The sequence below is a fragment of the Garra rufa genome, chromosome 8, assembly GCF_049309525.1.
Source record: "Garra rufa chromosome 8, GarRuf1.0, whole genome shotgun sequence".
NCBI classification, from domain to species: Eukaryota; Metazoa; Chordata; class Actinopteri; order Cypriniformes; family Cyprinidae; genus Garra; species Garra rufa.
Window position 1 is genome coordinate 23,424,483 of NC_133368.1, and position 13,558 is coordinate 23,438,040.

Below are 13,558 nucleotides of genomic sequence, written 5' to 3' on the forward strand. Positions count from 1 at the left end.
ATAAAGTTGTTTTTTTGTGTGTTCTTTGCGCACAAAAAGTATTGTGGTAGCTTCATAAAATTGAGGTTGAACCTCTGACTGATATCATATGGACTATTTTAATGATGTCCTTACTACCTTTCTGGGCCTTGAATGTGGTAGTTGTGTTGCTGTCTATGAAGGGTCAGAAAGCTCTTGAATTTCATCAAAAATATCTTAATTTGTTTTCTGAAGATGAACAAAGGTCTCATAGGTTTGGAATGACATGAGGGTAAGTAAGTCATTTTTGGGTTTTGGGTGAATTATCTCTATCAATCTATTGACATTTTCATCAACAAATAAAAATGTTAGGGAGGGACAATTTGGGAAGAGATTCATTCAGAACGAATCTGCTGCGTGGTTATCAGTGTTAATTTTGTGTCAACAACAATTTTTCACACGCGAAAACATGGTTGGTGGTAGGGCTTTCTGTATTATAGGCCCTAAGCTATGAATTAAGCTGCCCCATAATATTCGGGCTGCCTCCTCTTTCCAGATCTTTAAGTCTCAACTTAAAACTCATCTATTCACTATATCTAAATAACTCTTTTCCCTCTCTGCTTCTCATTTTTCCATATTTTGTCTGTGTGACACATTTTCTTGACATAATTGATGTTCATCATATGATTACATGACCTTTTGTTGTTCATTATCTGTAGTTCCTTGTTGTCAACACTTGTTTGTCTGAATGTCCCCTCTACTTTTCTGATGTATCTTGTTTGCCAATTGCTTGTATCATCTTGTGAAACATTTTTTGTGTTTTTTTGACTGTGTATTATTTTGTAAAAGTGACCTTGGGTTCTTGAAAGGTGCTATAAAAATAAAACATTATTATTATTATTATTATTATTATTATATTATAAACAAAAAATCATTTTGAATGACAAAAACTATGATAAAAATCTGATACTGACATTTTCATCAACAAATAAAAATGAGATGAAAATGTTAGGAAGGGAAGAGATTCATTCAGAACGAATCTGCTGCATAGTTATCAGTGTAAATTTCATTGACGGATAATTTCTGTCATCATTTTCGTCAACAACATTTTTCCACGGACAAACACTAGACGATAATGAAACAAAAAACTAGTTTGAATGACAAAAACTGTGAAAATCTATTGACATTTTAGTCAGCGGATTAAAACAAAATAAAAATGTTTGCTGCACATCTCATAAAACATTCAAAAATGTCAATGAGCAGACATATGGGTAAATTTGACAGCACAAAAGAGAACTCAATTCGGTCTGGTTCTCTGAGAGCACACACCAAAGCAGCGCCTCTCACACAGCACACGAGTACTCTTTTGCATCTAATGAATGGAGAAATACACTCAAAGTTATGTTGAATTGACCGTTTTGATGAGTATTTCATTGAAAAGACCATGTTCTTGTTTTTTTATGAGAAGTGGTTTCATTCAGTTTTAATATAATGTGGCGTGTCACAGCAGTTATATCTGTGTCTATCATGATAAAACCTTAATATCAAACCTATACAAGTTTGGTAATTTTAGAGAAATGCTTAATAAATGCATTACAATGTAATTAAACCCATTAGATTTTAGCCAACTAAATCTACAGTTACTGCCCTCCAAAGGCAAAGCGCAGTAACTACACATTTGGTCAAAATTGATTTAAAGGTTGTATCAGCGATTTCTAGCCTAAAACATAAAGTGTCAATTTCAGCTGACCTTTCTTCACGATCCGCTCGCTGCCTGCCCCATAAATTGTCTGTGAAAAAAACGCGTCTCTCTGGTCAGCCTAGGGTCCGAGATATGCCAAAAAAACAATCGGCACTACCAACCATTCCACACATAAACAAACAGTGTTCCAACCAATCAGCGTCAGGGGTTTGGTGTTGTGGACTTTCCAACTGGTGCAGGGATGTGAGGGAGGCGGAGCGAAAGTCCACAACACCAAACCCCTGACGCTGATTGGTTGGAACACTGTTTGTTTATCTGTGGAAAGGTTGGTAGTGCCGATTGTTTTTTTTGGCATATCTGGGACCCTAGGCTGACCAGAGAGACGCGGTTTTTTCTAGGGCTGCAACAACGAATCGATAAAATCGATAAAAATCGATTACTAAAAGCGTTGGCAACGAATTTCATAATCGATTCGTTGTGTCGCGCGACGCAGAGACATTTGGTTGTTATTATATATATATATTTAAAAAAAAAATTGAGCGCAGAGCGGAGTGGACACATTCGGTCTCTCTCCCGCACTGATGCCAGCAGAGTTCGGCACCTCATAAGCTGTGTTTCCATCCAAAAATGCGAATTTAACTTATGCGCAAAACTGGAACATTTGAGCATAAAGCACCGTTTCTACATTATATATATATGCTGCCCCGATTTATATCAAACATGTTTGATATTTAAGCCTACTTTGGCTAGCGTACTTTCACAGCAGCCAATGCTCGATCGCAAAACAGCTGCTGTACGGGTCGTTGGATAGTGGAGATGGAGAGAACTACTTCTATAGTTTTTGTAACACTGTCTGTCTGTATAATGTGTCGAAAACATACCACAACCGTGAGGAGAAAGAGGAGCTCTGCTGAGGTGAAATCGTCTCAGTTTTGAATAGGGCTGTGACGGTGGCACGTTGTTTTTTTTATATATAGCCTACACTTCAGTCAGCGAACAAGCAGCCTGAAAACGCTAAAATAAATCAAAGAAATAATATATTTAATTAAGAAAGTAGCCTAAGAGTATTAAATAGGCTATTAAACAAACATTCCTTGTAAAAATGTCCGACAGCTCATCAATTTTTGGCTGACTGAATTTCCAGTCCGACTGTCTTTTTTTCTCTTTCTCTTCCTCATTACACAGCTGCTGTTTTTAATAGCAAAGTGATTACATTTATTTTCGTTCCTTTAGTTTATAAAGTTAATTTGATATATTTGGAACACTTTTTGTTTGTTAAATTCAAGTTTTTGTTTTTTAAAGTTATACCTAGCAAACAGAGGCAGACAGATCAAAAGCCTGCTTAATTCATCGCGATTTAAATTTAAATCCATTGATATAAAAAAAACTTAAAACATATCACAATATTAGTTTAATCATTCAATCAAGATAATTCCAAAGTTTGTGCGGAGAGAAGCGCGCTTTGCAGGACATGGAGACGCCAGTGCAATGTGGAATTTCTTTTTTGCTCATAAAGGTAAGAGTAATTTACCACCCGGGCCGGAACTGTAAAGGGTCTAGCTTAGTTTGTGTGTACTCACAGTATCAACAAAATGTGCTCTTAAAGAAAACAAACAGAATACGCTTGATATCTTTGGTTTAAACAGGAGCGCTTCACAATAATTAACCGAAACCCAGGTAATTGCCTCACAAACACAATATCTATAGAAAGCTTTAAATTATTATTTTACTATAAAACGAAATAATTAAAATCGAAAACAAAACTCTTTCATTAGCTAATCCATAAAGATGCATTAGGCATTAATGAGCAGATGGCAGGATCGTCAATTTCATCTTTGCAACACTGAATCAGAAAATACTAGTTTATTAATAAGTAATTCGAATATTTTCTTAATTTTTGCCTTGACACATTCATGGTAATTACTTTTGCTGGGGCTTTGAGGCCAGTTTTGCGTGCATTTGAATGCGGAACTCTTCCAGCTGGTCGCTGCTGATGGCAGGACGCTAAACACCGCCATGGCAGAATGAATGTAGCAGAAAGTTAGTCAAGTTATCCCGTTCCAGCGTGCAAAGTCACATGACTTTTTTAATGCGCACTGAGGAATTTAATTTGAGAGGCTTCTTGATGGGAAATGCCGCATGTACACCACAGCAAGCCGCTGTCTTGACGGATAGTAATTTTAGTTTATTTAGTCTATATATTTGGCAGATGTAAAGCATACATGTGTATGTTTTTTGTGTTAGTCCATTTTTATTTTATTATTATTATTATTATTATTATTATAACAGTTCAAGGAGCAACATGTTCGTGCACTTTCTAAAGATTTTAGTTCTGTTTTTGAATAAAGGGTTGTAAATCCCTTTTTTTTATCCGATTCATCGATTAATCGAAAAAATAATCGACAGATTAATCGATTATTAAAATAATCGTTAGTTGCAGCCCTAGTTTTTTCACAGACAATTTATGGGTCAGGCAGCGAGCGGATCGTGATGAAAGGTCAGCTGAATTTGACACTTTATGTTTCAGGCTAGACATCGCTGATACAACCTTTAAGGCTTAAAATGGGCTTTGTGACACAGTTTTGTCTTGTGGCAAAGTCTCCTGGTTCAATTATGTCCCGTTTCAGAGAAACAAGAGTGTCAAAATTGCAGTAACTACAAAATCCAAACTAATACCAAGGCAAACCGCAGTAAGTGATGTTACTGTGTTCTAGCTTTGTTTTCCCGGCTTTGACACCTCAGATACTGCAGTCTGCCATTACACAATATCCAAAGATGGGTAAGGAGGATAGCAAAATATTAACTTCTAGCAAGACAAATGACAGGTTGATAATCATTTTATAATCATTTTAGCCAGTCGCTAGCGAATTAAACAAGCATTTTAGCCTACCTGCACTGCTCTATTGAAGGCAATTATCCACTCTGACAATGTTATGATAATCCGATTTATAATCGTGTTAATGGTTTTTGATTTGGACATCTCTCCATGTTTCAGGCAGCTGATTCAATTGTAGTGACAGTGGTTACTCCTTCAAAAGTTAGCTGGCTCCAATAAAATAATATTGTTAGGCAAAGTTAGCTATACCTCCTCAGCAAAGTGACAACCGGACTAGCGCCCCCGGCATCAACAGTATTGAAATAGCTGTCAATCTGCCTGTGTTTGCAATCCGCAATTTGTAAACCATGTTAGATCACATAATTAAAACAGAATTTAGATAGTATAAACAGGAAATGCACACGTTTGAGAATAGCCTACACACACTGGGCTACTTGTTTGTTGTTCTTCTTTTGTTTAAATTGTGTGAATTCTTTTCAGCTATTGTTTTAAAGCAACCTAGGTCTGTAATGAATTACTTTTTAAATAAAATGAGCAAAACACTCTGTTGTGAAAGGAGCAGACGACTCTTAATATTGAGGCTTACTACTGAGCAATTGTAACATTCACAGCATGCAAACATCAATAAAACTATTAAAGTTATTAAAAACAATCAACATGTAGTAAGTAACACAACAATAAAGTTGGATGAACGCATTTAGTTTGTAGATACTGTACTTTGCTTTTGCAATAGTGTTTTCGTTTTTTTTAGGTCATCCAAAGGCAGAGTGCAGTATCTGCATGTTGGTGGTCAAAGGTCACATTAGTTGTCATGGTTTTTATCTATAAAAAATGTCTTCCTCAGAAGGCATTACATGAATGCATTACCACTAATCCACAACATATTTGACTGGCTGGTGTAAAAACTTTAAAGGCATTTTTCTCAGTTTCAGTGTTGGCGTAGTTACTGCACTTAGCTTGTGTAGGGTAGATTTAGTGGACTAAAACTAGACTAAAATTAAAACAATCCAGGTGACTAAAATATGACTAAAACTAAATGGCATTTTAGTCAAAAGACTATGGCTAAGACTAAATCAAACACTGGACTCTACAGAAGACAACATCCACTGACAGCCTAAATTACTAGAGTAAACAAGTGTAAACCAGTCTATGTGCTGCACAATGGGATGGCTCCCTTATTTATTCACATCCCAGCACAAGAACTGATACACACAGCAAGGACGGCAGAGGGCCAAGTCTTCACACAATAGTAGGTTTGAAACTCACAAAGGACTCACAAAATAGATTGTAAACAAAACTTGCCAGCAAAAGCACCTAACAAACATGTTCTTAGTATCTATTTATTGAAAGTAAAAATAAACAAATAAATAAAAGACAGTTCAGACCAAGTATAATATAGTATTGGTGTTTGGTTATCATGAATAGTAATAAATGACAGAAAGAGTAATTGGGAGATTTGCAGAGAAACAGATACACTCCAAAGGGCGTAACACTTCACTTTCCTAAACTGTGCTGCTTTTGTAATCACTAAGATATGAATGAACATACTTTTTTGTATTTGCTAATCATAAAACTACACAACCCTTTCTGCAAACATTGTTATAATTCAGTTATAATCTGATAAATTTAGTTATAATTGTGCGTAAATGAGATATTCATGGGTCTGAATAATTACATTTTGTGAAAAGCTACTTAATACTCTTCCAGAACGCTTCTATTCATGCTTAATTAACCGTTCATAGTGCTTCATCTGAAACACACTGGGTTCAGAAGCCCAGACCTAAGTGCCTATTACTCTGGCCACTGCTTTCGACGCATCTGATTTGTGGGTGTGCGGATCTAATCTCCTGAGATGATGAGAGATTGGCTTCTTTTCCAAAGTGCTCTCGTCAAGTTAAGATTAAATAGACCCTTTAGCTGTCTCACCTGGGACTGTGGCCAAGGTAACTGAATAGAGATGCCTGGACATTTATTCGGTGTGAGAGAGTCTCTCTGCATTCTCAGGATCTGCTGAGGATTACAGTGCTCTTATTGAAGAGAGCAATGAGATGGAATGCAGCCTTTGCTAAGTGCCATAACACTGCAGAGGTCATGTGCAGTTTACCTGAACAATGAGAAAAAGGTGGAAATACAGCAGAATAATGTGGGTTGCCCTGCCCTCAACTGCAGATTGTGACTGTTGGCTTAACTAGATCCTGTTATGAATGAAAATTTGAGACCGAACTACAAAATACAATGTTTTCACATAGTCAAAAGTTTTTGAACAGTAAGATTTTTGTTTTAAGAAGAGGTCTCTTTTGCTCACCAAGCCTGCATTTATCTGATCCAAAGTACAGCAATAACAGTAACATTTGTAAATATTTTTACTAATAAAAATAACTGTTTTCTATTTGAATATATTTTAAAATGTAATTTATTGCTGTGATCAAAGCTACATTTTCAGCATCATTACTCCAGTCTTCAGTGTCACATGATTCTTCAGAAATCATTCTATGCTGATTTGCTGTTCAAGAAACATTTTGTTATTATTATTATCAATATTTAAAACAGTTGAATAAATTTTTTTCAGGATTCTTTGATGAGAAAAAGGTCCAAAGATCAGCATTTATCTGAAATAAAAAGCTTGGGTAACATTATACACTAAACCATTCAAAATTTTGGAGACAGTGTAATTTTTTTGGAAAAAAATTATATTAATTAATACTTTTATTTAGCAAGGATGCTTTGAATTGATCAAAAGTGATGATAAAGACATTTATAATGTTATAAAATATTTCTATTTCAGTTAAATGCTGTTCTTCTGAACTTTTTATCAAAGAAACCTGAAAAAATTCTACTCAGCTGTTTTCAACAGAATAATAATAAAAATGTTTTTTGAGGAGCAAATCAGAATATTAGAATGATTTCTGAAGGATCATGTGACTGGAGTAATGATGCTAAAAATTCAGCTTTGAAATCACAGGAATAAATTACATTTGAAAATATATTCAAATAGAAAGCAGTTATTTTAAATAATAAAAATATTTCAATTTTTTTTTTTTTTTACTGTTTTTGCTGTACTATAGACCAAATAAATGCAGGCCAGCAGAAGAGAATTCTTAAAAAGAACATTCAAATATCATTATGGATATTATATATTGCAACTTATTACTATTATATATATATACACACACACATACATAAACACACAAAAACATTAAAAGTCGAATTAAAAATCTAAATGTTAACCAAAATATACTCACTGCACATATTTGATCAAACATACAGTAAAAGAGTAATACTGCAAAATATTATTCAAATATATTTTAATATATTTTTAATTCAATTTGTTTTGAACACTTCCTGTGATGCAATGCAAAATGTTTAGCAGCAATCATTTTATACTATGCTGTTTTTGGTGTTCAAGCATCATTTTATTATTATCACTGTTAAAAACTGTTTTAAAGTTTAATATTTTTGTGGAAATTTGCTTTATTTTTGTGGATACATTTCATATTTCTTTGATGAATAGAAAATTCAAAAATAACTGCATATATTTGTAATAGAAATCTTTTGTAACTTATAAATATTTTTACTGTTACATTTGATTATATAATTCATCCCTACTGAATAAAAGTATTCCCTTAAAAAATACACCCCCCAATTACTAATAACATGCATACATATATAAACCCAGAAAACTGAAAATGGTATTTGAAGCCATAATGTTGTAGATCACCACTTTTTAACCCACAGAAAATCAAGCACCTTATCAAATATATATATATATAATTTTATTTCTTGGAAGTTGCATTTAAAATCTACTTGACTCAACAAATCTAGCCCTCTCAGTTCAAACAGGCATGATTTTCCTGAGGACATTTGATCCTTTTCATTATGACGTGAACCAACTAGACACCAAGATGTTTTGGGAAAATTGTACGTAGTAAATAATGAACAAACTCTCCTCATAAGGAAGAACCTATTCTTTAACTATATAAAGAGTGGATTCTAAATACTCTACTAATGCTTCCTTAGACTTTTCAGAGATAAAAGAGTATGTGTTTCTCATCGATGACCCTGGGGACCTCTATTGTTTTCATGACCTTGAGGGCAAGAGCAGGTGACCCTCCCCTGTCATTCTATTGGTGACACTGCAATAGTCCTGACACACCGGCCTCAGGTCAGGCTTATCTCCACACTTGACCATCCCTAGTCATTCTAGAGGGGGACACTCACCTGAGCCATTTACTGATTTTGCTTTTTTTATACTGAAGCACAAACAGAATTGGTATCTTCAGGATGTAGTCACAGAGCAGAATAGTAACTAGTACAAACGACCTCTTTAAACTAGAACGTATTGGTCTAAACTTGCCCACAGTCAGGCAGGGCCTGTCAGGGTAGTCGTTAAAAACTGGGGCAAAAAATACAAGTCAGAACCTTTCAATGAACTGAAACAGCAACTTTACATCATTCCTTGACTTAGAACATGACATAACTAAAGTCATGTGATACCAGTCAAGAGCATGTACTTTAAGGTTTGATGAAGGCCACTTGTGAGCTCTGAGCTCCCTCTCAAGTCAATTGCAAAGAGCTGATACTCATGACTCACTCTAATGATAGACCGCAGAGAAATAGCTGAGCTCTTAGCTATCATAAGCACCACTTCAGTGAGTAAAACAACCCTGTGTTTAAAATACATCCAAACACCTATTAAACAAAAAGATCTCCACACGTCATCCACAAGGAACAAATCCGCTCAAAAATGTGGAAAAACATGAGCATCCAAAAAAAAAAAAAATCTTCTCCTGATTATACAGTAAACATGAATTGAAATTACTGTATCTTTGCTATGCAAACTTGAAAAGAACACTAGTTTCGATATTGAGCACAGCAGCTGCAACCTCTAAGATCATCAAGACTTCATGCATCTGTCCCTCTTCATCTGTCCACAGCAACAGCGGTCTTTCTGAATCAAAGTGGGCAAGCAAACAAGGCTCTTACTCTCTATGCAAGTGATAAAAACGTAATTGGTGTGCTATGCGAACACTCTTAACATTCCACAGTAATTGCAAAGGTCTGAATCAGGACACAAAACAGCAGAGTCATGTGGTTTTGATCTAAACAGTTTTATGCAGAAGATCATAAGCTAAGTACTGACTAACAATAAGAGACAAGAACCAAGAAGACAGCCTGTTACATTCTCTGTTATAAGAATGTTTTTAATTTCAGAATTTCTTTCTTTCTTTCTTTTTTTTTTTTAGAGAAAATACAATTCTTGAGAAAAAAAATAATAATGTTCTTTCTTTGAAATAAATCTGAAATAAAATAAAATATAAATATTAGATTTAATGATTACTTTAAAAAGCAACAAAATTACAATTTAAAAATGTGGACTTGGTAAGAAACTGAAATAAAATAAGTACTAAAACTAAAAATAAACAAATAATAAAGATAAATGTAAAAAAACAAATGACAAAGCACTTAACAAAATTATGATGGCGTTTTACGTAAACAAATCTAAGGTTATGAGATTGAAGTCATAATATTATGAGAAAAAAGTAAAAAATTATGAGATTAAAGTTGAAATATTTTGAGAATAAAGTGAAAATTACAAGAATAGCATCATAGCGCTACGAGAATAAACTCGAAATATTGTGAGAATAAAGTCACAATTACGAATATAAAGTCACAATTACAAGAATAAAGTAAAAATTACAAGAATAAAGTCAAAATATTTTGAAAATAAGGTTGAAATTATGAGAATAAAGTCAAAATATTTTGAAAATAAAGTTGAAATTCCGAGAATAAAGTCTAAATACTTTGAGAAAAAGTTACAATTCCGAGAATAAAGTTGTAGCAACACGAGAAAAGTCTAAATATTTTGAGAATAAAGTTGAAATTATAAGAATAAAGTCTAAATATTTTGAAAATAAAGTCAGCAATATGAGAATAAAGTCTAAAATATTTGGAGAATAAAGTCACAATTATAAGAATAAAGTCATAGCAATACGAGAAAAGTCTAAATATTTTGAGAATAAAGTTGAAATTATAAGAATAAAGTCTAAATATTTTGAAAATAAAGTCAGCAATATGAGAATAAAGTCTAAAATATTTGGAGAATAAAGTCACAATTATGAGAATAAAGTCATAGCAATACGAGAAAAGTCTAAATATTTTGAGAATAATGTCGAAATAATTTGAGAATAAAGTAAAAATTACGAGAATAAAGTTGAAATATTTTGAGAATAAAGTTGAAATTACGAGAATAAAGTTGAAATATTTTGAGAATAAAGTCAAAATTACAATAATTAAGTCAACTTTGTTTTATATTAAAAGTACCAAAAGCACAAAGCTTATTGCTATTATTGGGTAGCTTGCGCACTACAAATGAATGCATTCAAAGACATAAAATATTATTTTCAAGCATACTTGCGAATAAGACACATGGTATGATTTCTGCTAATAATCCCATTTATATTCAAATCAGTTGCCACGCCAACGGAATTTCTCTCGGTGCTTCTAATCCTGGGCATTTGCATGTGCAGTTTAGGCTATACTCTCCTATAACTTTGTTCTCGTACTTGCTACGACATAATTCTCATAAGTTTGACTTTATTTTCAAAATATTTTGACTTTATTTTCAAAATATTTTGACTTTATTCTCGTAATTTTGACTTTATTCTCAAAATATTTCAAATAACAAGTAACACTATAAATTTATTACACATACCATAAATTACACAGGGTTTTTACAAGGTTAAATGACTGAGGGAGAACCCTACAGTCTTTAGGTTCAGTGATGCATACTGAACACCAGGGTTTGAATGACAGGACGTGACCAGTTCATCTCTATCTTGTGGGCTCCTCAACACACAGTTAATGACAGTCTGACTCTCGATTGCACAGATACATGGCAGCTGACAGCAGAATCTGATCCCAGGGTAAGACTGAGCTTTCACTGACAGACTAATGGAAGCTTTCTCGTAGCCAGAGACGGAGCCTCAATGGTATCTAGAGGAGCTGAGGGCCACATCAAAGACAACAATCCTGCCTGTGATCTGCTAGTGTCCTCCAGTTCTACATGAGAGCGGAGATGAGTGACGGCTGAGGTAAGAAGAGAGGAGGGGCTCTCCATCACTCCTCAACCCCTGAGAAATTACACATGGAGGAAGATATGCAGAGGACAACATGTAGTGGAAGTGAGGCCACCAGAGGCTGTTTACAATGATATATGTGACCCTGGACCACAAAACCAGTCAGTAGCACGGGTATATTTGCAGAAATAGCCAACAATAAATTGTATGGGTTAAAATTAAATAGTAAATAGTAAAGAAAGAGCATGTTCCATGAAGATATTTTGTACAATTTCTACTGTAAATATATCAAAACTTAATTCTTGATTAGTAATATGCAACTTTAAAGGCATTTTCTCACTGTTTTGATCTTTTTGCACCCTCAGATTCCAGATTTTTTTAAATAGTTGTATCTTGGCCAAATATTGTCCTATCCTAACAAACCATACATCAAGCTTATTTATTCAGCTTTCAGATAATGTATAAATCTCAATTTTAAAAAATGACCCTTATGACTGGTTTTGTGGTCCAGGCAGGGTCACATATAATCAGTTGGACCCTCTGTACTATCAAACTCCGGTGTAGCAGATGTGATATTCTCAGTCAGCTGTTATTTATAATATTAAAGATGTATTTTATTGATCATGTTCTTTGAATAGCCACACAACAGCTGTGTAACCACTACACAGTTATAAACCAACTGCTTTAAAAACAGGTGCTATGTCATCTTGAAAAGTCAGGAACCAGAATGTATCTGAAATGGTGTTCTCTTAAAATGTGGCCACTTTAACTGGAAAATATATCTTTCATTAAAATCGCGTTACAATCAAATATGAAAGAGAGACGGGGCTAGTTGTCACAGATGTTGTATGGTTTTAAAGGGAAAATTCACAGCTGGAAAGATAGGCTTTTCATAAAACTTGACTGTTTATGCAGTAGAAATTCAATAAATAAATGTATAAATAAAATATACAAACAGATCAAAAGGCCTATGATGTTTTCTTTCGCCAAAAATTTAATTTCAAGTTTAATTAACTTTGATTTTGGCATTTTGCATTTGTGTTATCCAGATGACTTTTGCCGACAAATCAACAGGGATATCTGGGTTCAATGGGATTTTTTTCTAAAGCAATGCTTATGAAAGGTGGTTTTGGACATCCAAGAAAAAAACTAAACAAAATTGCAATTTTTGTAAATTATGTCAATCAAACTAAAATTCCACTCATTTTTGATATTGCTTTAATAACAACAAAGGACAAGGTATTTGTCATACATGTCAGGTTGGGGTTATAATAATGTAACATTAAATGTAAGTTTATACAAATAATAATTATAAATTCAGAAATTATAATTGGCCAAAAATATTTAAACATGTTTTTTGTTTCATAATTTATAAAACATAATTTTCCGGAAAATATGGATATATTTAGCCATGACTGTGTATCGGTGTCTAAAAACTGATGTTATAAAATAACATCATGCTGAGTGTTATATCTATTCAGTGAAATAAAACGTGTAACAACTAGCCCCGCTCTGCCCCGTTTGAAGCTGTGAATGACAGGGAACTCAAACTGAAGTTCATTCATCTTGTTCAGGAGTGCTTATTACATTTAAGTCGGTTGGGTAAAAGATTTAGTCTAACATGTAAAAGTGTCTAACGTTAAATAAGTCACGCTGTGTTGGCGTTTCGTTCATGAGTTTGGTGCTGGCAAAATCTTCAGCGTTTGTCTCATAGAGTTTAACTGTCAAGCTTAAAGAGCTACTCACCGTCGAGATGTGTGACTTCACTCACATGTACAGAAATAAAATCACATCTTGTAGTATGTGAAGGTCACCTGCATCCCCTCTGCGCCGCGAGACTACACTCACTGCGTTGTTGTGTTTATTCGCTTCTCACCGCTCTCACAAACACAGTCTCTGATTGGTCGACTGGCTCCTGACGTCAGGATTCCTTTTCTTTTGAGTCGAATCTTTCAATGAATCGTTTGAACCAGTTCACATTACTTC